This window comes from Macrobrachium rosenbergii, chromosome 55 (genome assembly GCF_040412425.1).
Source record: "Macrobrachium rosenbergii isolate ZJJX-2024 chromosome 55, ASM4041242v1, whole genome shotgun sequence".
Lineage (NCBI taxonomy): Eukaryota > Metazoa > Arthropoda > Malacostraca > Decapoda > Palaemonidae > Macrobrachium > Macrobrachium rosenbergii.
Window position 1 is genome coordinate 81,163,964 of NC_089795.1, and position 23,699 is coordinate 81,187,662.

Sequence of the window (23,699 nt, forward strand, 5' to 3'; positions counted from 1 at the left end):
GAGCCTCTCCCAATTTTAAATTCAAATAACCAACAACAATTGATCAACAGGAATTGCAACTACTTCATGCGTCTCAACATGCATCCTAGAAAATGGAGGAATAACTCACGATCAAACGCTCTGTGACTACAAAGAGAAAGCAACAATAAGCACTGGATAATCGGATTTCTCTCTGCAAGGGAGAGGCAAAAATATGCGGGGGAAATGTAGCAATACCTCGTCCCAGTCGAACGGCAACATATGTCGCAAAACAGAAGCTGCACTTTCTTGATAAAGGGGGAAACTACGTTTGAAAAGAGACGAGATTTCTTTGTCCAGAAAGAAAGCAAGTGTCCAGGCGAAGGCGCGGTTTTCTCATAGGCGATTTCCAGTTATGTGTATCTACTTATCTTTTTCTTGATGACGTCTTCCAGCTCCTTCTTCCATTTATCTTCTAACGATGACATGCTATTGCCTCAAAAAGAGGCAGTGCTTCTATTTCATCCAACATCGCTGCCATTAATACAAATGTGACTACGCTTCCTTCGGACAAATACAGCGGCTGTTATATGAAGCACCGCTTCATGTAACATCTTTATTCTTGTATGACATCGCTGTTACTGTTAATAAGAGAGAATCTCTCTGGTTTTCGCTATTAGTTAATAACAGAGCACATACATTTATATATAGTAACGCTAATTCTAAAAATAATGGGTCGCTGTGTTATTTCAAATCGGGGTCTGGTGTTCATTACATTATATATATATATATATATATATATTTGTTATATATATATATATATATATATTTATATAAATAGTGATGGCTCAGCGGTTACAGCAGCAATTCTAGAGGTCTGTGGCGCGGGTTCAAATCCGCAGCCGACTTCAGAGAGGCAGACACTTTGCTATCCGTGTAGACATGGGTTATTAATCAACGGATAGGTTTGCTTAAAAGCAAAATGGGTGTTACAGACTTACACACACAAACAAAGCCACTACAACACCTTCTAAAAACATAACAAACATCTCACACGTCTTTGAATCGCCCTGCGGGCTGCTGGGAAGAAAGGGCGTTGGGTCGGGTATGATACATGAAACATTTTGTTGATGTCAGGCAGGGCATATCGAGACTACAGGTTACGCCAAATCAAAAGTCCTTCAAAGAAACTCAAAAATGGGAAAATGCACGTTAAAAGAAGAAGAAGAAATATATATATATAAATAATTGTATGTAAGTTATGAAACTCAGACGCAATACGAAACAGGCGAGACTGCAACTGCTGACGCCACTGCTTCAGCTAGTTAAAACCCAATACACCCAGGAAAGCACAGTATCCCCAAATATTTTTCAATATAAAGACGTAAGTCACTTATTCCTACGGCATTCACCTGCCACTCATCAAGAAATCCGAGACTCCGGTCGGTAAAAGACTTTAGTTGCGCGGCCTGATTTCCGCCAGTTGTCGACCGACAGGTACTTATAACCCTTCCTAGCCAGGTCCTGATAACCAGATTTACCCTCGGCTAAACTATGTTGCCCTGACGTTCCTATAACTCACAAGTCACAACCTAACATATGAACTATAAGACGCTCTTCATAGCCACCCTTAGGTAGGGGGTTAACGTAGGGGTAATAAGCTGTGCGAAGCCCCTCCTTTAAAAACAGCAGTCCTTTTCTTCTTCTTGGGTAATGAGGTCTGAGAGTCTACTGCCGGCTACATTTTTACCCTCGGTCGTCAATATTTGCTCGGGCTAAACACGGCTGGCGGCGGCTGCAGACCCTTCTTCGCCTCGGAGGAACTATGGACATGACGGTAGAAATGAGAAGAAAGAAAGAATGCCTCATAGGGAGTGGGAGAAACGCTGGTGAGAATGTGTATCAAGATGGTAGCAAAATTAGCCTGACTGTGGTCATGAGCTAATGGTGCTTGGTCAGCCATATTGTATGAATGATAGTTTTTGTCTACTTTACCTTGGGTGAGATCTAAACCAGCTGAGAGTATTGTGACAAGTAATGAAAAACAACGCACAAATACATACGCGCATTAAATACAAAGGTCTTTTGTCTGCTTTACAAGACGACGTGGCCACATATTCTCTTTACATACCTTTTCACAGAGAGAGAGAGAGAGAGAGAGAGAGAGAGAGAGGCCTACGCTTTGATAAGCTATTCCTCTGAAGTAAGGTTTCCCAATGGTTAACTTCAATACATATCGAATCCATACGAATAATCATATTTAAATAGGCGCAGCATCGGCTTACCAAGCTCTTTGGAACAAAATTATTTTCCTCAATTCTGAATTGAAATAAATAGCATCTTACATAACCAATATTTAATTTGCAACGTACTTATATGCTTATTATTTTATCGTTGACACCATACTCCAAAAGACTTCCTTGATGTATGGAGGTATGAAATAAGCTAGAAAAAAAAGTAAAAAAGCGAAACACTCGACGATTGCCTGTACTTTCAATAACTACGAACTGCCTTCATTTTCTTCATATTTTAACTTACCGCGAAACTTCGGCAGTCCCTGTAATTCTGTACCATTTTAGTGCAACGCTACAGAACTCCAAGAAACGCATGCCTCCTCCGCTAACACACACACACACACACACACACATATATTGGATCCGTATCCAGACCCATTCCAAATCGAATCACCATCTCCATAGCCCACAGCCACCCTTCCAATGAAGTAAGAACTTTTAGAGTTCTTATTTTCTTTTTTCGGACAGACACCTACCTACTGGAGAGTACAAAATATCTGGATATAAATTCGTAAATAAAGGTATATAAACCAGTACTTTATTTTCTCTTATTTATTTTGTAATTATTTAGCGTTACAGGAACGTTCGAAGCTGATATCAGGAATAAGGAAAACAGCTCACCAATTCATCACACCTTCATTTTAGGGAAAGGGTAATAAGTGAGAGGAAAAAGAGAAAACGGCTGGGAGTAAGAAGATAGGAATAAGTAATAATGATGAAAGAGAGTGGAGTGTATGTGTGTGTGTGTGTGTGTGTGTGAGAGAGAGAGAGAGAGAGAGAGAGAGAGAGAGAGAGAGAGAGAGAGTCGAAGCATCGGTAGTCTCAGCGAAAATATGGATCTCCGAGACATTTTGATGTATGAACGAGATAAAGGCACTCTTCACATGGAACATTTCTCACGTAAAAAAAAAGCAGGCTATTACATGAACGAATAAAGTCACCCATACGCCTCCAAGTGTTTACTTGCAGAGCTAAAGAGGGAGAGGGAGAGAGAGAATATTTTATCAAAGACTCGCAAGTCAACATTTCCGGGAAAGTTTAACGTATCAGAGAGAGAGAGAGAGAGAGAGAGAGAGAGAGAGAGAGAGAGAGAGAGAGAGAAGAAAAATACACAAGTATAATATAATATAAGCTTAGCTGAAGACATAACGAATAACTTAAAACATGATTTTACAACAGTATGAACTCTCATGCGAACGAAAGATGTAACAAAAGAATTCATTTCTCGCTATAATGTGGTTCGGATTCCGCAATAAGCTGTAGGTCCCGTTGCTAAGTAACCAGTTGGTTCTTAGCCACGTAAAATAAGTCTAATCCTTCGGGCCAGCCCTAGGAGAGCTGTTAATCAGCTCAGTGGTCTGGTAAAACTAAGGTATACTTAAAGTACATACAGTACAAGACACAATGCGCATGGATAAGATTACTTTTTGACTCTAAAAAGCCAGGTAAATAAAACTGAAAAACGTAATAAAGAAAAGGAAGGTAAATCATGAGATCCAGAGTAAGAACGGGGATGAGAGTTGAGGAATGTTTTACAATCCAAAGACAATATTAAACACTAGCTGTCTGCCTGTCTGTCTGTCTGTCTCTCATACACAAATATACCTGTAAGATACATCCACGTAAGATCTGCGGCATAGAGCGAAGCATGTACTTATAGATAAAGAAGTTACCATTAACCTCAATAAAACACCGATATTACTGTAATGGAATAACTCATTTGCTAATTACATACATAGATGAAAATAAAGTACTTATCAGTACTTAATATATAAAAAATACACTCACACGTGCGAGAATGCTCGTATTCTTGTCCATTTCCACGTGTGAAACATTCTAACATTCCCCCTCTTCACAAATGAAGTCCATCATGCTTCACACTTAGTGTCCAGTGACTATTATCTCTTCCCTCAGATGGCCTCCCCGGCCATCTGTTATGTTTCCCCTCGCCGTCATATAAATAATACTCTCTCATCGTCCCTGACATCATTCACTGCTTCTTTTAGAGAACGACCCTGCTTTGACCATATTCTTTTCTATGCCAACGTACCCACCAAGTATCTGATGACGAAGGAAACAAGCATTCATGCATAAATGCATACCCGCGAGTACCTTCCATTTTTCCAGCTTGACGCTTCTATGAGTCTTGGCTTTTAAAATGATAAAGAGTCATCCGGGACAAATCCCTCGAGGGGATTTTGGTAGTCACAGAACTTGACCCTAAAGGAGCCCGCGTGACGTTGACTTAGAAATGAGACGTGTCCTGGGTGGGGATTGTAAGGACACGAAGAGAGAAGGAAGCTGGGTTGATAAAAAAAAAAAATAAATAAATAAAAAGAGGATTTTTTGGTTGCTGTTAAATTATGGGCTGTGCCAGCAAGAGTTCTCTCTCGTATGACCAGCACGTAAAAAAAGGACAAAGGGGCCAAGGTTTTAAAAAGATTCGCAATGTGTGTACAAGTGTTCAGTGGTAATGCTATTGGTCATTTTATTACTATTTTGTAAAAAGAAAATCGACATTATCGTTAGTAACACTGACTGACCCCGAGAATATCTGCGGTTTCTTGCATTAAACTACAACATTTTGCAGACCTTTTCCCCTTTAATGCAATGACAGCTACCATAAGGCAGCTGGCAGTGTTTATCTTCCTTTCCAAAATCTCGATCTTGCATTTATCAATATTTTTTTTTAAACATCTGCTTGCCGTGGTACACATTGTTCTCTTTGTTGAAATGACCTTGTGGGTATTATGGTTCAGGTATGCCTTCTCCATAACTCATCCTTATGAAGTTTGAAAGTCATTAAAAATGTTCTTCAATTTTCTAAATAAAAAACTGAAAGACAACGATGGAAAAGTCAAAGGGATTTAACACCAATAATGATTATCAAAGTAACGCTTACCGAAACCAATCTTCGTACATCAATATCAGAAAAGTAAAGTAATTTGGACCTAAATTACGGAGAGTGAATCTGCAGGGTGGGTAGCAAGTAAAATAAAGGAGTTATGACAGTGGCTGTTAGTCTATGTCCTTTGTCATGAATGCATTATTATTATTACCATTATTCTCGTTTTCGAAAAATCCTCCTTGTTTTACGTCTCTCGAGCCCTGCAGGCATCCATCAAGAGTAAAAATATATAACGAAATTAGTGCTATTGTAAACAAGGAGATTTCACAATTTTGTGGGCACATTTACACATTACCAATAAACAGTTGCAGTTCTGGTAACCTAGGAGCAAAATCCCAACGATGTAAAAACTAGAGCATGTGTATCGACACCATTCTTTGATCTTTTGTTAGAGGCATCCATTTTTCTCACTGTCTTTAACCTCAGAATTAATATCTTCTTTCCACTCGATCGGACGACTGGTTTCTGCCCTTGGTATGTTTTCCCATCCTTGGAGAGCTAATTATCTTATTCATAGAGGTAAAAGTTAAGCTCAGTGGCAAAATTTAAAATTTCGCACAACTGGTACCAAAAATCTTAATCAATCATGAAATTTCAAAACAAAATTTCAAGTTTACGATGCAAACTCATGCTCCATTTTACAAAATGTGAAGATCTAAGATATTTGCTTCAGAGTGTTAGCAAAGGAAAATTCGCAGGAAACATTAAGACATCAAAAAAGAGGACGGATCACATCAAGGTATCTCGGAATAGTGACGTCAATATAAAGCTAAAATAAACCGGCACGGAAGGTGAGATCAATTCGATATGAATGCGCATGCGTGTCAACTTACGTCACCTGAGAGGACGTGGGTTGTGAACGCAGTGGTTGAAACTGGTAAAAAACACTCACCACTGGATGTCACAACACTTACTGAAAATGATCCCTTTGTTGCTAAAAAGAAACATACGCGCGTGACGAGGACATTAATGGGTTCTGGAATACCGTGTCAAAATGCTTTCATTTCCTTCATCTTCCTCAGTTCCTCCTCCGGGTTGCTCTTTCCTCTGGTGTGACTACGACAGGCGGTGCAAAGCGCCCTGTCAGCCTACTGACGAGACGGTAAGATTGATGAAGGGTTAAGATTGGCCGCCGATATTATGAATGTGAGGAAGAGACAGTGGCACTTGGGGAGATCATTAATCAGAGCTTAAGTCCCCGTGATGAAATCATAAAATGCACCATTAGTGACTCATTACAGTTCACTAATGAAGCTCAAGAAGACAACGAATAAAGTATGTCCACTGACGCGTTTCTCAAAGAGCAGTCGAGACTGGAAGATTACCAGTGGAAAAACGAAACAAGGGGTCACTATGGGAAAAAAACACGAGATGGCGTTAATAAAAGCACAAAGAGCCTTTGAAACTTGTTTTTATTTTTACTCTTCCTTTCGATAACCTAAAGACCATGGGACAGATTAAAAAAAAAAGTACGTTCTTCTATCATTTATATCACTGCGGTACACTTTTTCTTACTCCTTTGGAAAACTTCAAACATCATGCTTATTACATCTCATTCAAATTTATACATGATTTTGTCTTAGATCTTTTCAACTCTTATAGTAATTGTAGGTCGTTCATTCTTGTGGTATATAATTCTATCTCTTACATTCTAACTTCAGGCATCCTTTCTGATATAAATCAGAATTAAGGAAAATAATAACGATACCCTGATGTGATGGCCACGTGATGAGAAGGGATGAGACATATGTAGGAAGAAGAGTGATGCAGATGGAGGTGCCTGGTGGGAGAGCGAGAGGAAGACCAAAGCGAAGGTGGATGGATGTAGTTACAGAAGATCTGAGACAAACAATTGTCAGAGGACGATGTGTTTGACCGAACCAGGTGGAGGCAAGCTGTCAGAAACATCGACCCCACATAGAAGTGGGAAAAGATGCAGAGAAAGAAGATGATGTGGTGCTGAATATCATTCTAACAAGAAGTCATTCTCGTTCATACTACTTACGTGTTGGGCTTCATAGGTATTCAAACTTCACCCGCCATATTAACTGCTACTCAGCTAAATACCCTCTGAATTCACACTGGAAGTCTGCTGCACATCAGATATCAATTAACTAATATATTTCTAAGCAATTTTTAATCATTATAACTGGGAAAACATGCCAACCAAAGCTCAGGGTAACATCAGATATAACGTTACCTGAGGCTTATTCTGACAGCAGTAATAATTTTTTCTTTTTGAAGCTGGGCTATATATAGCACATTTGAAATTTGGAAGCTATGCTAACTAATGATTATCATTATAATTCAAGGCGTTATGCTCACTTCAGAACATTGTAACTTAAATTTATGCTAACTATCGTTCTTTTTAAGTTCAGCAATTACGATAACTGCGATACATTTCGGCTTGAAAACTCACAGAACATCTACCTCTAATTTCAGACATCCCATCAACTCTATCCCATTCATCTTGCGCTCTATCCTGCCTATTATAACGAAGTCTGTTAGCTTTGCGATATGGCTCGGCAAGAAGAATGATGGAACAGGAGGAAGTATATCATACTCGTCAGCTGACAGACTCGACCATTAAAAGGACAACAGAGGGGTAGTACCGTAGGCGCTGGAGACTCCTTCGATAAATGACAGCCAGTCTGGGATGGTTAGATGGAGGGGGAGCCGATGTTGTGGGCAGAGTCAACAAAACTTCACTCCAATTAAGAGGGACTGTCATGGACGGGGGGGCGATGATAAATGGGGGCAGGAGAGAGAGAGAGAGAGAGAGAGAGAGAGAGAGAGAGAGAAAGAGAGGGGATGATAAATGGGGGCAGGCAGAGAGAGAGAGAGAGAGAGAGAGAGAGAGAGAGAGAGAGAGAGAGAGGGGGACATCAATGTACATTAAATTTAGATGAAGAGAATACATAACATGATAAATGGGGGCAGAGAGAGAGAGAGAGAGAGAGAGAGAGAGAGAGAGAGAGAGAGAGAGAGAGAGAGGGGGCTGGAGACAAAAAATGAGCATTAAATTTAAATGGAGAGAATACATAACATGATAAAGGAGAGAGAGAGAGAGAGAGAGAGAGAGAGAGAGAGAGAGAGAGAGAGAGAGAGAGAGAGAGAAATTGAACATTAAATTTAAATGAAGAGAATACATAACAAGATAAATAGGATCAGGAGAGAGAGAGAGAGAGAGAGAGAGAGAGAGAGAGAGAGAGAGAGAGAGAGAGAGAGAGAGAGAGAGAACAGAAAATGAACATTAAATTTAAATGAAGAGAATACATAACATGATATATGGGGTCAGAGAGAGAGAGAGAGAGAGAGAGAGAGAGAGAGAGAGAGAGAGAGAGAGAGAGAGAGAGAGAGAGAGAGTCCCACTTCTTAAGCTTTTACAGTTACGTTACATATCCGCAATCAAAGCTGATTGTTTGATTATTATTTCCTTTACACCAAGAAACATTGATGAAGACAATCCATTTAAAAGCTTTAATAACTGCGATATAGAGCCTTTTTTTATTTTCAAAGTTGTATTGGCTAATCGAGTATATATCTAATTATCTCATCTAATCATATTTTTACCCTTTATGAGCTCCTTAGGGGATCTCAGTTTTCGAAATACCCTTTCATGTGCAGTAAGCTGTGCATAAGTTTTTATTTAGGGAAATTATATGAAATATTTCTGTAGTTATAACTCAAGTAGCTCGTGTAATTCACACAAACAAAACTTAGCTTAACCGAGCAATACTTAGATACGTGGCAGCACATTATACTGCTTACAACAGGAGTAAGATACTCTGACAACAGCAAGTCTTCTCTCATCAGACAAATCACCAGTTTATATTTGCTTCGAAAATACGCTCCATAGCAAGATGGTGCATTCCCGAAGACTAAACCCCACCCGTATTCCAAGCTGTCTGAGGTAGTTCCTTTTTCGCTATCCAGATTGATTTAAAACAAGTAAAAAATGAGCCGACGTTTCTTCGGCGCAATCGAGTTTTCTGTACAGCCGCTACAGCGTATAATCAAGGCCACAGAAAATAGATCTATCTTTCGGTGGTCTCGGTATAAAGCTGTATGAGCTGCGGCCCATGAAACTTTAACCATGGGCCGGTGGTGGCCTGTCCTATAATATCGTTGCCCAGCCACGATTATGGTTAACTTTAACCTTAAATAACATAAAAACTACTGGGGCTAGAGGGCTGCAATTTGCTATGTTTGATGACTGGAGGGTGGATGACCGACATACCAATTTGCAGCCCTCTAGTCTCAGTAGTTTTTAAGATTTGAGGGCGGACAGAAAAAGTGAGGACGGACAGACAAAGCCGGCACAAGAGTTTTCTTTTACAGAAAACTAAAAAAAGTATCAATACGCCACGTGTAATACATTCATGCAGCTCATTACCGGAATTGATCTGGGATTAAAACCGACTTGCACTTTCGACACAGCTTCACATGCATTGCTGGCGTATCCGAGTACGCTTTTCAGAACTGCTCTCTCTCGAGCTGGGATTGATGAGAGAGAGCTTTTCTTTCACTCTGTGAAAGCATACGTGCTTTCTTACCGTGCTACTTATTACCAGTCGTTTTTATAATATCCTGTTGATTACAATCCTCAGAAAAGATCATCTTTCTTAATTTCGTGGTTTTGCTTCTTTTTTGGTATGCGTGGTTCCATGTGCGATCCGTGTTTTACCTTTTCTGTTATTTCTTGACATCCGCGCTTACAACTTCGATATCAATCTTAATATAATTTTTGAACATATACTTTTCAAATACAAACACACACACACATATATACACACACATATACACACACACACACACACACACACACACATATATATATATATATATAATATATATATATATATAAAGGCAAATGCCAAGAAGGAAAGTAATGCAACGGAGTGGTTGCTAGGCCTTTCGATACACGGTCCTTTACGAGCTGACTGCGCGTCGAAAGACCTAGCAGCCACTCCGTTGTTTCACTTTCCTTCGTGACATTTGCCTTTAATTATACATTCATCGCGTTCCATATCTTCGTGATTCAGTTATGCACACACACACACACATATATATATATATATATATATATTTTATATATATATCTACACATATTTATATGCGATTTCATGTTCATGCCTATGCTCTAAATAATTTCCACTACAAAGCAAAGGCAAATATACCATTCCACTACTACCACAATGACTTCTGAGTCCTCCCTGTGACTCACTGCAACTCTCTTCAATCAACGGGAAGTTCGCAAAAGCATTGGAATTGAGAGATCAGAAAACCAGGGGATTTCCAAGAAGCGAATAATTGTTGAAGGGGATTTTGGTTGGGTTCAGTCCCTGGAGACTTCATAAATCAGCCATATTTCCTAATGATCTGAGAGAGAGAGAGAGAGAGAGAGAGAGAGAGAGAGAGAGAGAGAGAGAGAGAGAGAGAGATTCATAAATCAGACAATGATCTGAGAGAGAGAGAGAGAGAGAGAGAGAGAGAGAGAGAGAGAGAGAGAGAGAGAGAGATTCATAAATCAGCCATATTTACTAATGATCTGAGAGAGAGAGAGAGAGAGAGAGAGAGAGAGAGAGAGAGAGAGAGAGAGAGAGAGAGAGAGAGAGAGAGATTCACAAATCAGCCATATTTCCTAAAGATCTGAAAGAAAGAGAGAGAGAGAGAGAGAGAGAGAGAGAGAGAGAGAGAGAGAGAGAGATTCATAAATCAGCCATATTTCCTAGTGATCTGAGAGAGAGAGAGAGAGAGAGAGATTCTGCAGTCAGTATGAGGAAAGATTGCAGAAAGAGCACTAGACCCCTGTTGAAAGGAGAGGATGATATATCTTGAGAAAAAGTTCATGAGAGGGGGCGAGGGAGGATTAGATAGGACGCCGAGGGATAGAGCAGATCATACATGCAAATGGAAAACCATAATTTTACATTCTTTTGCCAAAATTTACGAGAGAGAGAGAGAGAGAGAGAGAGAGAGAGAGAGAGAGAGAGAGAGAGAGAGAGAGAGAGAGAGAATAATTTCAACAAAATATGCAGGTATGTAGAGCGAGCACACACACAAACCCTAATCTGTTCATAAACAAAAGTTATCTATTATTCTTGCTTTATACATTCCCAATCACTTACAGACCAACATTCGTTAATTCCTCGTTCTGCTTTATATACATTCTACATCTTTTCAATAATTTTTTAGATCCCTTAATTACGCACCGTCCCCTTTCATTACCCTAGCCATCTCTATCAGTATATTCATCAGATATTAATCCTATCCACATCCAATCTTTCCATACTCAGCACCATAATATCACCTTGCAGGTGTTTCTCCTTCGCTAACACTCGCTATTCATTACGCTTGACAATGCTCATAAAAGATGTGATTTAGATTGCTTCACCCCACCTCTGTCTCTCTCTCTCTCTCTCTTTATGCCTTAATCATACATTCACAGACTCGTGTGAAATTATAGGAAATAGTAGCAGAGAGCACATCGTTAGAAATGGTTCCATTTCACTCTTCTCTTCACAAATGGGCCTAATTACAGATCCAGGGGTAATTATCACGTAGATTATACCGTTACTGTTTATAGAAAGAGCTTTAATTAGAAGAGAAGGTGGACGTAAAGGAAACAGAGTCATGTTGTTTTAAAGAATGCAAATTATTAAACTGTCTTATTTTTCTCATTTTTTTTTTTTTTATAAAATTGTTAAGGAGGCTGTTTCTGCAGCAAGTTCAAAATTAAATCTTGTTTCCATATCCAAAATATATCCAGGTTTACAGTAATGATTAAAGAACATATGTGAACATACTGACGTCCCACAGCCAAACTAGTTCACATGAAACAACCGTCCTAATCATCGTCTAGGTATTACTATATTAAAAATGTGACCCCTAGTAGCCTGCTCGAGCGGTCCAAGAGCAGCTTGTCAATCCTCTCACAAGCAATGCCCAGTTTTTCTTTTTGAGAGGCACTTACTTCCGAAATTCATGAAGTCGCTTTTTTTTAATCTAATGGCCCTATCATACTTCCAACCAAGGTAGAGAGAAGCTTTCAACTACTTTCTCTATTTCTCTCTCCACGTAGCCTAATTATATATCCTTTTAAAAAGCGTATCTTTTCCCATTCTCTTTACATGACCAAACCATAACAATATATATTCTTTCTTCTGTACAAATGAAGCTATGATACATGAACGGCCACAATTCCTTACCTGAACCAAACTTGACTCCGGTCCACGCTTGCTTTATAAAACAAAGCAATCGGCGGTATATGGACCGGTGAGGTCTCGGGGTGCTGGGAGCAGCGGCATTAGCCTCCTTGGACTGGGACTGCTGTCCCCGGTACTGGGTTTGCCTCCGACTTCCGGTCCTGGTACTGCCTCCTCCACCACTGCTTTTACTCCTACCTCCTCCTCCTCCTCCGCCTCCACCTCCTCCCCCGCTGCCTCCCACCATTCCATACATTTTGGAGGTGTCTTTTGTTTAGCCACCGTGAGGTATGAGGTGAGTCTTACGGTGAATGGACCTGGGAGGCGAATGGGCTTTATTTCACTGCCTTTGCATCAGAGTCAATTCTTTATCAGTGGGAAACTCGAGGATTAAAAGGCGTTTTCTGCAATGACTGAAGAGGGGAAACTGTTTCTGCTCGGTACTTCCAAAGGATCACCTTTCAAAAGCATAAACGATGGAGGCAGTTTTCGTAAAGTCCGTCTCTTTCAAAAACCACTTATATTCTGCTTAGCAGGTTTATTAATCTTATTAACACATTAATTTAACTGAAACACCTTGATAGCAATGAAAAATGAACGCTCTCTTTTTGGCAATAAAAATTCCACGATTCTTCTGAAGGCTATAAACAAACTTTCGCTCATTTTGACAGTCACTCACGAACATATCTGTTTCACAGTCATAAGAAAAACACATGATATGGAAAAAAATTTCTTTGCAAATACTTTTTTTGTTTATCATACAGTTTCATATCTGCGAAAAAATAAGCTAATCACTTGTAAAAGTCTTACTTCGTTAATGGAATACATGTCAATGGGTTTCTGGAATTCACTGATCGACTCTGTGAATGAGTATTCAATCACAGCTGTGTGAGAGAGCCTTCAGGGATGGTGTGTGTGTTTTTTTTTTTTCTAAACCTCGGCACATTCACGGTCCATTAAACAGTACCTGAAAAGAAAGAAGAGACATATAAGCACTCGGATAATTGCTAAGTATGCGTACATGAAATTCACTGTCCCTTAGATAAAAATTTCTATAACCATTTTGGCTCCTCCTCATTACAGCTTTTACTCATTCACACGGCAGTCTAGGCCATTTACAACAACAACAACAACAACAATAATAATAATAATGATAATAATAATAATAATAATAATAATAATGATGATGATGACAACAACAATGGTGATAATATTAGATGGTAATAATAATAATAATAATAATAATAATAATAATAATAATAATAATGACGACAACAACAATGATGGTGATATTAGATGGACGACAATAATAATAATAATAATAATAATAATAATAATAATAATGACGACAACAACAATGATGATGATATCAGATGGTAATAGCGAGAAGAATATTAATAATAATCTAGATAAATACTGTACCTGGTCTGATGGAGAACCGTAAACGAACATTGCTGAATGCACTTACCATTTCTAGGAAACTCCTTCACGGTATCTAATACACCTAATACACATGATGCCCGGATGAAGGAGGAAAATGATCTCTTATACTACCTCTACTTATATTTTCTATTTCCATTCTCGTCTCTTTCTATATACGTTTCATCTAGGTATCCTTAAAAAAAATCCAATATTGCCTCCTCTCTCTCTCTCTCTCTCTCTCATCCTTCCTCTTTTCATATCTTTTTTTTTTACTACAAAGTTCGAAAATTATTTTACGTATAAAAGCAATATCATAAACTATAACAACTCTCTTATCTATTAGGAGGCACCATTCTTTTTGTAGGGTATAACACGAAAAATATTTTCCTATGGAGAAAGATGAACATAAACTTCAGGTGGAGAGAGAGAGAGAGAGAGAGAGAGAGAGAGAGAGAGAGAGAGAGAGAGAGAGAGAGATTACACTCTTCTTCGTCATCGGCGGGGTGATGGATATAAAGAGATGGGAATATTGTCCATTTTTGGCAGGTTCGGAAGCCATTACAGAGAACGGCTCACTTCAAAGGTTTACGCTTTTTTTATTTTCGTTAAACAAAATTGGAAAGACGTAAGAAATTCTATGTAAAAAAAAAAAAAAAAAAAAAAAACAGAAACGAGCTTAGTGTTATCATTATCATTCCACTATGCCGCTTGCACTATTTGTTTTCTCTTTTTATTTTCCCCCATGCAAGTAAATAGCATAATTTAATATATAACACTAAAAGTTAATACCTGAAAAATAAGGAGATTAACCAAAATTTTAATCTAAATAAAAAAATTCTCAAATTAATTCAAATAAAAAATCTTTAAGTCATTTGAAACCAACTAAATAATTTTGTAAAACGGGTCAATTAGATGACCAAGATAAAGATCCCCCGTAGGAGGGTAATGCAGTCAGTTCACCTCACGCGAAGCACTGTAGGCATTACTTAAGGTTCGTTGCTGCTTCCCTTCGGCCCCTAGGTGCAGCCCTTTTCGCTCCTTTTACTGTACCCCCGTTCGTATTCTCTTTCTTCCATCTTACGTTCCACCCTCTCTAACAATTGTTTATAGTGCAGCTGCGAGGTTTTCCTCTTATTACGCCTTTAAAACCTTTTTGCTCTCAATTTCCCTTTCAGCATTGAATGACCTCATAATTACCACCGCTTGGCCTTTGGCCTAAATATTATATCCGAATCCATTCCAAGATCAAGATCTAATAGAGTAGTAGTAGAAGCAGTAGTTGTAATAGTGAGAAGCAATAGTAATAGTTAGATTGGCTCTTTCAGAAACGCGGATTCCACCTCCTCTCTTACCTGGATGTTAAATGAGCATCATCATCATCATCATCATCACATACATTATCACCATCATTCTCTGTCTTCTGCCTTCATAACCCCCGACCTCATAAAAGCGGGAAGAATCAATTTTGCGTTTGAAAACGCCTTCATGAAAATTAATGATTCTTGCTTTTCTCAGACGAGGCGGCCGCAAATGCTATCACTTAGGATTCTCATATCGGAGATAATAACAGTGAGGTTCCAGAGAGAGAGAGAGAGAGAGAGAGAGAGAGAGAGAGAGAGAGAGAGAGAGAGAGAGAGAGAGCAGAGTGGTATCTGTTTCTGATATTTTGGAATATATAATATAGTGAAGTTCAGACCAGAGAGAGAGAGAGAGAGAGAGAGAGAGAGAGAGAGAGAGAGAGAGAGAGAGAGAGAGAGAGAGAGAGTTACTGATAGAGAGTGAGAGGAGACAGAGTATGGTATATTTATTTTTAATATTTTGGGCTACAATAAATATCACGACGGATTGGAAAGCTGCCAATTTTGGCCGATTCAAAACCCATCAAAGAATATGGAGCTCACCTCAGTTATCTTTTTTCTATTTTCCAAAGTAATAACCTTCAAGGTGTGGAAAATGTGGCATTTTTTTTTTCATGGAAAAAATCTTTAAAAAAACAAACGAAAGAACATACATAATGTATATATTGACAGCTACTTATTTATCTATATATATATATATATATATATATATATATATATATATATATATATATATATATATATATATAAGTATAATATTATCATTGCTTTTTAAGATCCAGTAGAAAAGATTCTAAATACTGATCTTTTAACTCACCTATTATCCATCAGTGGGTCCAAAGCTGAGAAATATGTTAACACGTTTATTAAACCTTGTGTATATATAATTTTGTAGATATACATATGTTTATTTATATATATATATATATATATATATATATATATATATATGTGTGTGTGTGTGTGTGTGTGTGTGTAGATGCATACATATATGTATATAATAAACGTATAATATATTTAACAAAAGTTTACCAGCGTTGAAATCCACTGACTGTCAGTTACTGAGCAATTAAAAGATTTGCATTTAGAATCATTCCTATAAAACTAAATCAGCTTTTTTTCCACTTGATTTTGAAAAGCAATGGAATTCTGTCATCAAGTTTTACTTAACGGTAGTAAAATAAAAGATGTGGAATAATTTCAGTAATAAACAGAGTATTTGCAACACGCACGAATGAACGTGAAAACAATATTTCACATTAAACGGAGAGAGAGAGAGAGAGAGAGAGAGAGAGAGAGAGAGAGAGAGAGAGAGAGAGAGAGAGAGAGAGAGAGAGAGAGAGAGAGAGTATTTTTCGATCTTTTGTGAACAAATGAGGGAGAATATCTTGGGACTATTGTACGTTTAGCCAGAGGCGCATTTCCACGAATCCAAACGTTTACATAAAAATTGAAACGCTCTTTTTAATCTAACACTTTATAGTGCTCCCTTATCCTCAATGGGCAGTTCCATTTAGTCCCATTTTTCTGTCCCTGTAAGTGTTTGAACATATTCGAGATAGTCCACAAATCCTGGAAATACACACAGAAATCTACCGAATACTGCCTTTTCAAGGGACGAGAGGGAATCCTTATCCAGCCTTTCATGCAGAGAAAACTACGGACTTTTCATTTTAAAAATTTCTTTATGTGAGAGTTTATATACCTTTACTCTTCTGATTAATCTTTCTTTGTCCAGCATTTTCAGATAACAGATTATACATTTTTTTTACCTATCTTGATTAAATTTTCTTTCATCTTTTCTTCTCCCTAACGTTTTAGAGAAAATGGCATTTAAAAAACCCCGTACCTATTAAAAGCATGGGCAGCATTATTTTAGTTAGACAGCCGTTATTTAATAAAAATCGTCCTTTATTTTCTCAACTGGGATTCCGAAATCTACTCATTTGTGCGACTGACGAGGAAACAGCATCGTGAATGCGACTTTCTTTGGCAAACCTTTGTAAGAATTTGTTTATATGAGCGTGGGCATATTTTAGGGCTAACTTCCCCTATTTCATTCATAAACATTTTTTTTCACCAATAGGCTATCTGTAGTATATCCAAAACTATTATTCTTTCATTTTATGTTCATTTGCTAGCTTTTTATCCGTATTTTATTACAGTTCTCTCATTTTGTATCCTTTTATTTAAATTTATTCCACATCCAAGCGATCTGTCTTATGGAAATTTGCTCAGCAAGTTACTAGGTATTTCGTTTTTCCAAATAATTAATGCCAAAACACAACGAAAAATAAGAAAAATAACATATATTTTCATAAGCTCTCCAAGAGAGATCGGTCGTGGATTATGGCTGGTCCAATAAACTCAGGTGATGGTCCAGAATAAGAAGCAGGTTGGTGTAGAGATTACCAAGGGAATTCTCAAAGAAAGCCGCTCACTGGTCAGAATCCAAAACAGGCTTTACTGTTTCCCCTTTCTTATATCATATTTATATTTATATATAAGAAGGAAATGACACTAGTGAATACACCTTACAAATGTGGAGGGCAGTGGGATGCCAAAGAAAATACATGATGGAGAAATAGACCGGTATTTTGACTCTGAGAAGTGTCATCTATAGCTGACTGGAGAGAGAGAGAGAGAGAGAGAGAGAGAGAGAGAGAGAGAGAGAGAGAGAGAGAGAGAGAATACGTGGAGGTTAGGCAAGTAAGACCAAATGACTTGTGGTCCAGGACCCTGTTCCGACGACACAGAAACAGAAATAAAAGTATGTATCTAAGCAGGCAAAAAACAATAAATAAATAAATAAATAAATAAATAAATAAATAAATAAATAAATAAAACCTATTTATTATGACGGAAACTTATTAAAACAAGCTTTCGAAGAGTTTGATCATGAAATGATAAATAACTCCAACAATTACCTCCAATGAGTAGAGAAAAACAGATGACTTCAATGACAGCTAATTTTAGCACGATTCCGCGATGACGGCTAAGAAGTCACTAACCTAATCACTGTCTTGTGAAACGGCTTCATTAGTGGAGCAAGCACGCCAAAAATATGAAGTCTGGCTCTTACAACTCAAAACTTACGGCCAAGGTTAAAGTTGTGAACTCCAGATTTCACCATTTGGCAAAGCACTCGTGTCATACTAATAATAATAATAATAATAACAAAAAGCTTTCCGCACACCGGTGGAGAGACAGACTGAACAGAAGGGTGATCTCCTTCTTGCACATCTGTGCATGATGGTCAGTCTTCGCGTCAAGTTTGGTTGACATATCTTGAACCGGTTAGATGTGATGACAAGGTATACATAACAGACACTTTGAGGGACAGACAGACAAATGAAAGGAAAAATTATAGTTCCCCTGAATTTGTCGGTTGGGGACTATATAAGAATCTATAACATTTTTCCTGAAGGTTAACAATAAGCAGACTGACAAAATGAACCATCAATGGTCCGCATTCATAGTAACGTTTGTCTCCTGATAAAAGATATATTTTTTAGTAATAATTCAGATCCTGGTTCAGTCTGCAAATTCCACTCATTATTACGACTGAATAAAACCAATCAAATACACATTAAAACCAATCAAATACACATTTATCTTCTGTGATTAAATATCTTTCTAGGGAAATGGGTACATACTATTTTCGTCAGAATCTGTCTATTTCTAATTTCACGCACAGAATCACGTAGTATTATCTCAAATGTTTTCTAGACTCCTAAACCCACAGACTTTCTTAATTATATTCCCCCTCTCCCCCCACCTCTTAATTACAACATAAGGCACCACTTAACACCTTAAGCTATCTCCTGACATCTCTCTCTCTCTCTGAAGAGAAGGATCACATTCAGGTGGATTGGTGATGGCGGAGGAGGAGGAGGAGGAGGAGGAGGAGGAGGAGGAGGAGGAGGAGGAGGAGGAGGAGGAGGAGGAGAGAGCAAGACAGAGACATGCAAGACAAACACGTCTACATCCGGAAACGAGGACGGGAGAGAGATGTCTTCGTCATATGCAAATGGCTCTGACGGATTAATGCTCTCTGGGGATGAGCCCCGTTCCTTCTCGCTCCTCCTTCCCCGGTAATGCTATTTCGGCAAATTCAATTTCTTTTTTCCTTCCATATGGACCCTGGTGCTCTTTTATCTGTGTGTGTGTGTGTGTACACCTCATACTTCTTTCTCACTTCCTTGTTTTATTGCTCGTTTCATGTCTGCTGCCTACCTAAGTTTTATTATTACCATTAATGCAAAACACTGTACCATGAAAAACGAGAATTTCTCTTGGATGTTAAGAGCTTCAAAGGATTTTGAAAGTCCCATTAGGAGAGCAGCAGAGATCCTTCAGAAAGGCTCCAATTATGATAGAATAATACGAGGCTTGCCAAGCATAGAGTTAAATGAAACTGTAAAGGGTTACTTTAGAGAAAACCATTTTAAAAACGCATATAAGGACTGAATAGAGGGGGGAAAAAAACCTTTCAATACACATGAGAACAGGTTTTGTAAAACACCGTCGTGTATGACAAGGTGACAGTGATTAGATGGACTGGGTTAGAGATTTCCCTGAGCCTAAATTATTATTGTAAGCGACAAGTTTTTTTATCACTTTGTTTTTTCTATTTAGTTGATTCAGTTTTTTTTATAACTCATCTTTCTTGTAGTACGAATTCAAGGGATTTTACTTCGATATTGATCTTGGTTTATTTGCAATTTCACTAATACCGACTTGATCATCATGCAAGTTCAGCGCTCCTACCTGACACTTAAGTATTTTCCTTTGGAATAAAGTGTCTACACTTGAAGCTCTCGTTTGCACGTACACGCATCCTTACAAATAAATATGTAAGTGCAGTTATGAAGATAAAGCAATTTTATATTTTACACGAATACATTGAATAAAAATACATAAAAAAACAAGTACGACATAATCTAACAAAATACAAATTAATTTTCACAGACTGAGTAAAAATCACAGAAAATAAAACATAAAAAGGCAGAATTTCAGATTTTGGGAAGAGTCAGCGAGTTTCAATGGCCCCAGGAGGAAAGAAATCCAGGCGTTCTGGAAGGTCTCCAGCCAAGGCTTCGGCCAAAATACCTGCAGAAGAGCATCACCTCTCCTGCAGGAGGGAACAACACAGACTTGCTGGAAAGACGAGATGACAGGGAGAATTCACTCTACCTATATCTTTTCGAGAGAGAGAGAGAGAGAGAGAGAGAGAGAGAGAGAGAGAGAGAGAGAGAGAGAGAGAGTTATTGCATTTCATGATATTACCTTTCTCCCCATTGTCGGGGAGTCATGTTTCCTCCCAAATCTTGTGTGCTTTGGTCTGGATAAAGAAGAATGTCAGAGAGAGAGAGAGAGAGAGAGAGAGAGAGAGAGAGAGAGAGAGAGAGAGAGAGAGAGAGAGAGAGAGAGAGAGAGAGAGAGAGAGAGAGAGAGAGAATAAAATAAGTAATGAGATATATTATTAAAATAAAAATGAGAGAGAGAGAGAGAGAGAGAGAGAGAGAGAGAGAGAGAGAGAGAGAGAGAGAGAGAGAGAGAGAGAGTAAAATGCGAAATCAGATATATTTAAAACAAAAATGAGAGAGAGAGAGAGAGAGAGAGAGAGAGAGAGAGAGAGAGAGAAAGAGAGAGAGAGAGAAATGCGGAATCAGATATATTTTAAAATAAAAATGAGAGAGAGAGAGAGAGAGAGAGAGAGAGAGAGAGAGAGAGAGAGAGAGAGAGAGAGAGAGCGACTGCTTTATAGTATATTCAGAACGAAGATACAACATAACATGAAAATATCTGTCACACATGTAGTACAACATAAATGACAAAGTTCAGAGGCTGGCAAAGCTTTTAGGTAAATGCTTATAAAACTCGCTGAAAAATCATTTGATGAAAGAGCATAACGGAACTGAGGAACGCCTATGATGAATAGAAAGCCTGAAAAAAAAAAAACTAATGGTTGAACACAAAAAAAATGGTGCGTTCGCAAAACATCACGAAAGCTTTTAAAATTTCAAACAAATCGGCAGAGCGGAAATTATTAGTAGTAGCAGTAGTAATGGTAGTAATAGTAGTAGTAATAATAGTGCTCAATGCGTGAACACTTTCATTAATCTGTATGAAAGTTTCCACTGAAGTTAACATTTACATCTGAAAACAAGCAAAGCATTTTCCCCTTCCCCACAAAAGAGAAAAATTCGGTGATATGCAGAAGAAAATAACACTTAAATAAAAAATAATAAAAACAAGTAAAATATGCGCCGAAGTTTCTTCGGAGTAATCGAGTTTACTGTACAGCCGCTACAGCGTATAATCAAGGCCACCGAAAATAGATCTATCTTTCGGTGGTCTCGGTGTAATGCTGTATGAACCGCGGCCCATGAAACTTTAATCACGGCCCGGTGGTGGCCTGGCCTATATCGTTGCCAGAAGCACGATTATGGCTAACTTTAACCTTAAAGAAAATCAAAACTACTAGGGCTAGAGGGCTGCAATTTGGTATGTAGACTATTGGAGGGTGGATTTTCAACATACCAATTTGCATCCCTCTAGCCTCAGTAGTTTTTAAGATCTGAGGGCGGACAGAAAAGTGCGGACAGAATAAAGTGCGGACAGAATAAAGTGCAGACAGAAAAAAGCGCGGACAGAATTAAGTGCGGACGGACAGACAAAGCCGGCACAATAGTTTTCTTCTCTGAAAACTAGAAGGGGTGCAGGATACTCCTAAGCACAAATGAAAAAAATGAATATGAAAAGGTTTCATATTAAGCTTAGCCGGGCCTAGTGAGAATGGAGATTTTGATACAGAGAGGCTTAAATGAATAAAGAGGATATACAGTACATCACGACAGGAAAATGTCAGCCAGAATTCAAGGCTATTTTCATGACTACTTTGAGTTTTATTTTATTACACATACCTACGGCATGATAAAAAAGGTACTCTGTATTCTACAGGTAAAGTACACTTGTTAACAACTTATATTCAGAGCTAGCCGTGTTCGTAAAATAAGCTACCCGGAAATGTAGTTCCAAAATGACTGTCAATCAAAGGAAAACATGAATGTATAAATTACAAAAATCTATATGTCATCCATGCCATGACAAAAAAAAAAAACTTTAAATAACATAATTTTGTTTTGTTGTTGTCAAAAGTTAGCAGCACAAGAAATGAGATAATACAGGCACACCAACACTGAGAAAGGAGTATCAGAGAAAATAATTGTAGGAATAACCAATAAAAAAAAGTAAGAAAATGGTTTGATGACGAGTGGCACTTGTAACTGAAATCACGATACGGAAGAAAATCCAGCTTTACATCATGTTGACGTGGAATGTCAGGGGTGACAACCACATCATATTAATGTTTTAAAGACTTTGTGTTGACTACACATGCTGTAGACGCGTATTCACAAAAAAAAAAAAAGCTTTTCAAATTCCAAATGTCAGAAGTAAAACGGTAAAATGTTTTCTGTACTTCACTTAATAGGACACAGCTAAAATACACTGAAAATAGAACTGTACTACAAACCCTCTGGAACAGTTCTGCCACTTTAAGGTGGCTGGTGTACTTAGTACAAGCACCTTTCAATTTTATAGCATTATTGGTAAAATGGTAATTCGGTTTCATTGTTTGCATTTGTTTCCATTTTCCCCGAAATTTCTCCTGACCTGTTTGAGAGAATGTGAAATGCCACAGCAACGCGTATTAAAGAGGTTATGGTGATGCGAGAAGGAACCGTAATGCCTGTTTTTTTATATAAAAATAAATAAATTAATAAAATTCTAGAAAACAACAGTTGTTCAAAAATAATTGTAATGAACCTCTCCGGTTTTGGTAATGCAAATATAACAAAAAGCATTACATAGTTAGGAGAGTTAACAGGATGTGTTAATATGAAAAAAGAATTGGGGCACAACAAAACTCGGATTATCTTGCAAAGAAAAAAAAAAACATGCTCTTTGCTTTAAAATCTATTGCGATCGCAAAACTGCTTGAAACACCACATCGTCGGGAGAAATCTGCTTTAAAGAATGATGCAATAAGAAACCATGACTTAAAACTATTTCAGTTTAAAAAAATTTAAAAACTACATCGAATGGGAAATCTACTTTGAAAATTGAGCCAGTTAGAAAAACCTCTTTAAAAACTACTTTTACTGGGAAATTACTTTAAGAACAACAATTGGAAACCCGCTTGAAAAACTACATTGAATAGAAAACCTGCTATAAAACTACTTTAAATAGAGAACCTGCTTTAAAAATTACATTAATTAGAAAACCTGCTTTAAAAACTACTTCCACTAGAAAATATGCTTGAAAATTACCTTATTAAGATAACCAGGTTTAAAACTACTTCGAATAGAAGACGTATACCTTCTAAACTACTTTGACTGGGAAACCTACTTTAAAAACTACTTATGATGGAAAACCTACTATACAAAGTACTCCAATCACAAAAATACTTTAAAAACTACTTTAGTTGGGAAGCGTGCTTTAAAAATGGTAAGCTTCAATTGGAAAACCTGTTTTGCATATTACT

General features: G+C 37.8%; 1 pseudogene; it reads right to left on the reverse strand.

Annotated features, from left to right (window-relative positions):
- Nucleotides 1-23,699, reverse strand: part of LOC136835513 (Kv channel-interacting protein 1-like) — a 369,258-nt pseudogene that overhangs the window by 33,252 nt on the left and 312,307 nt on the right.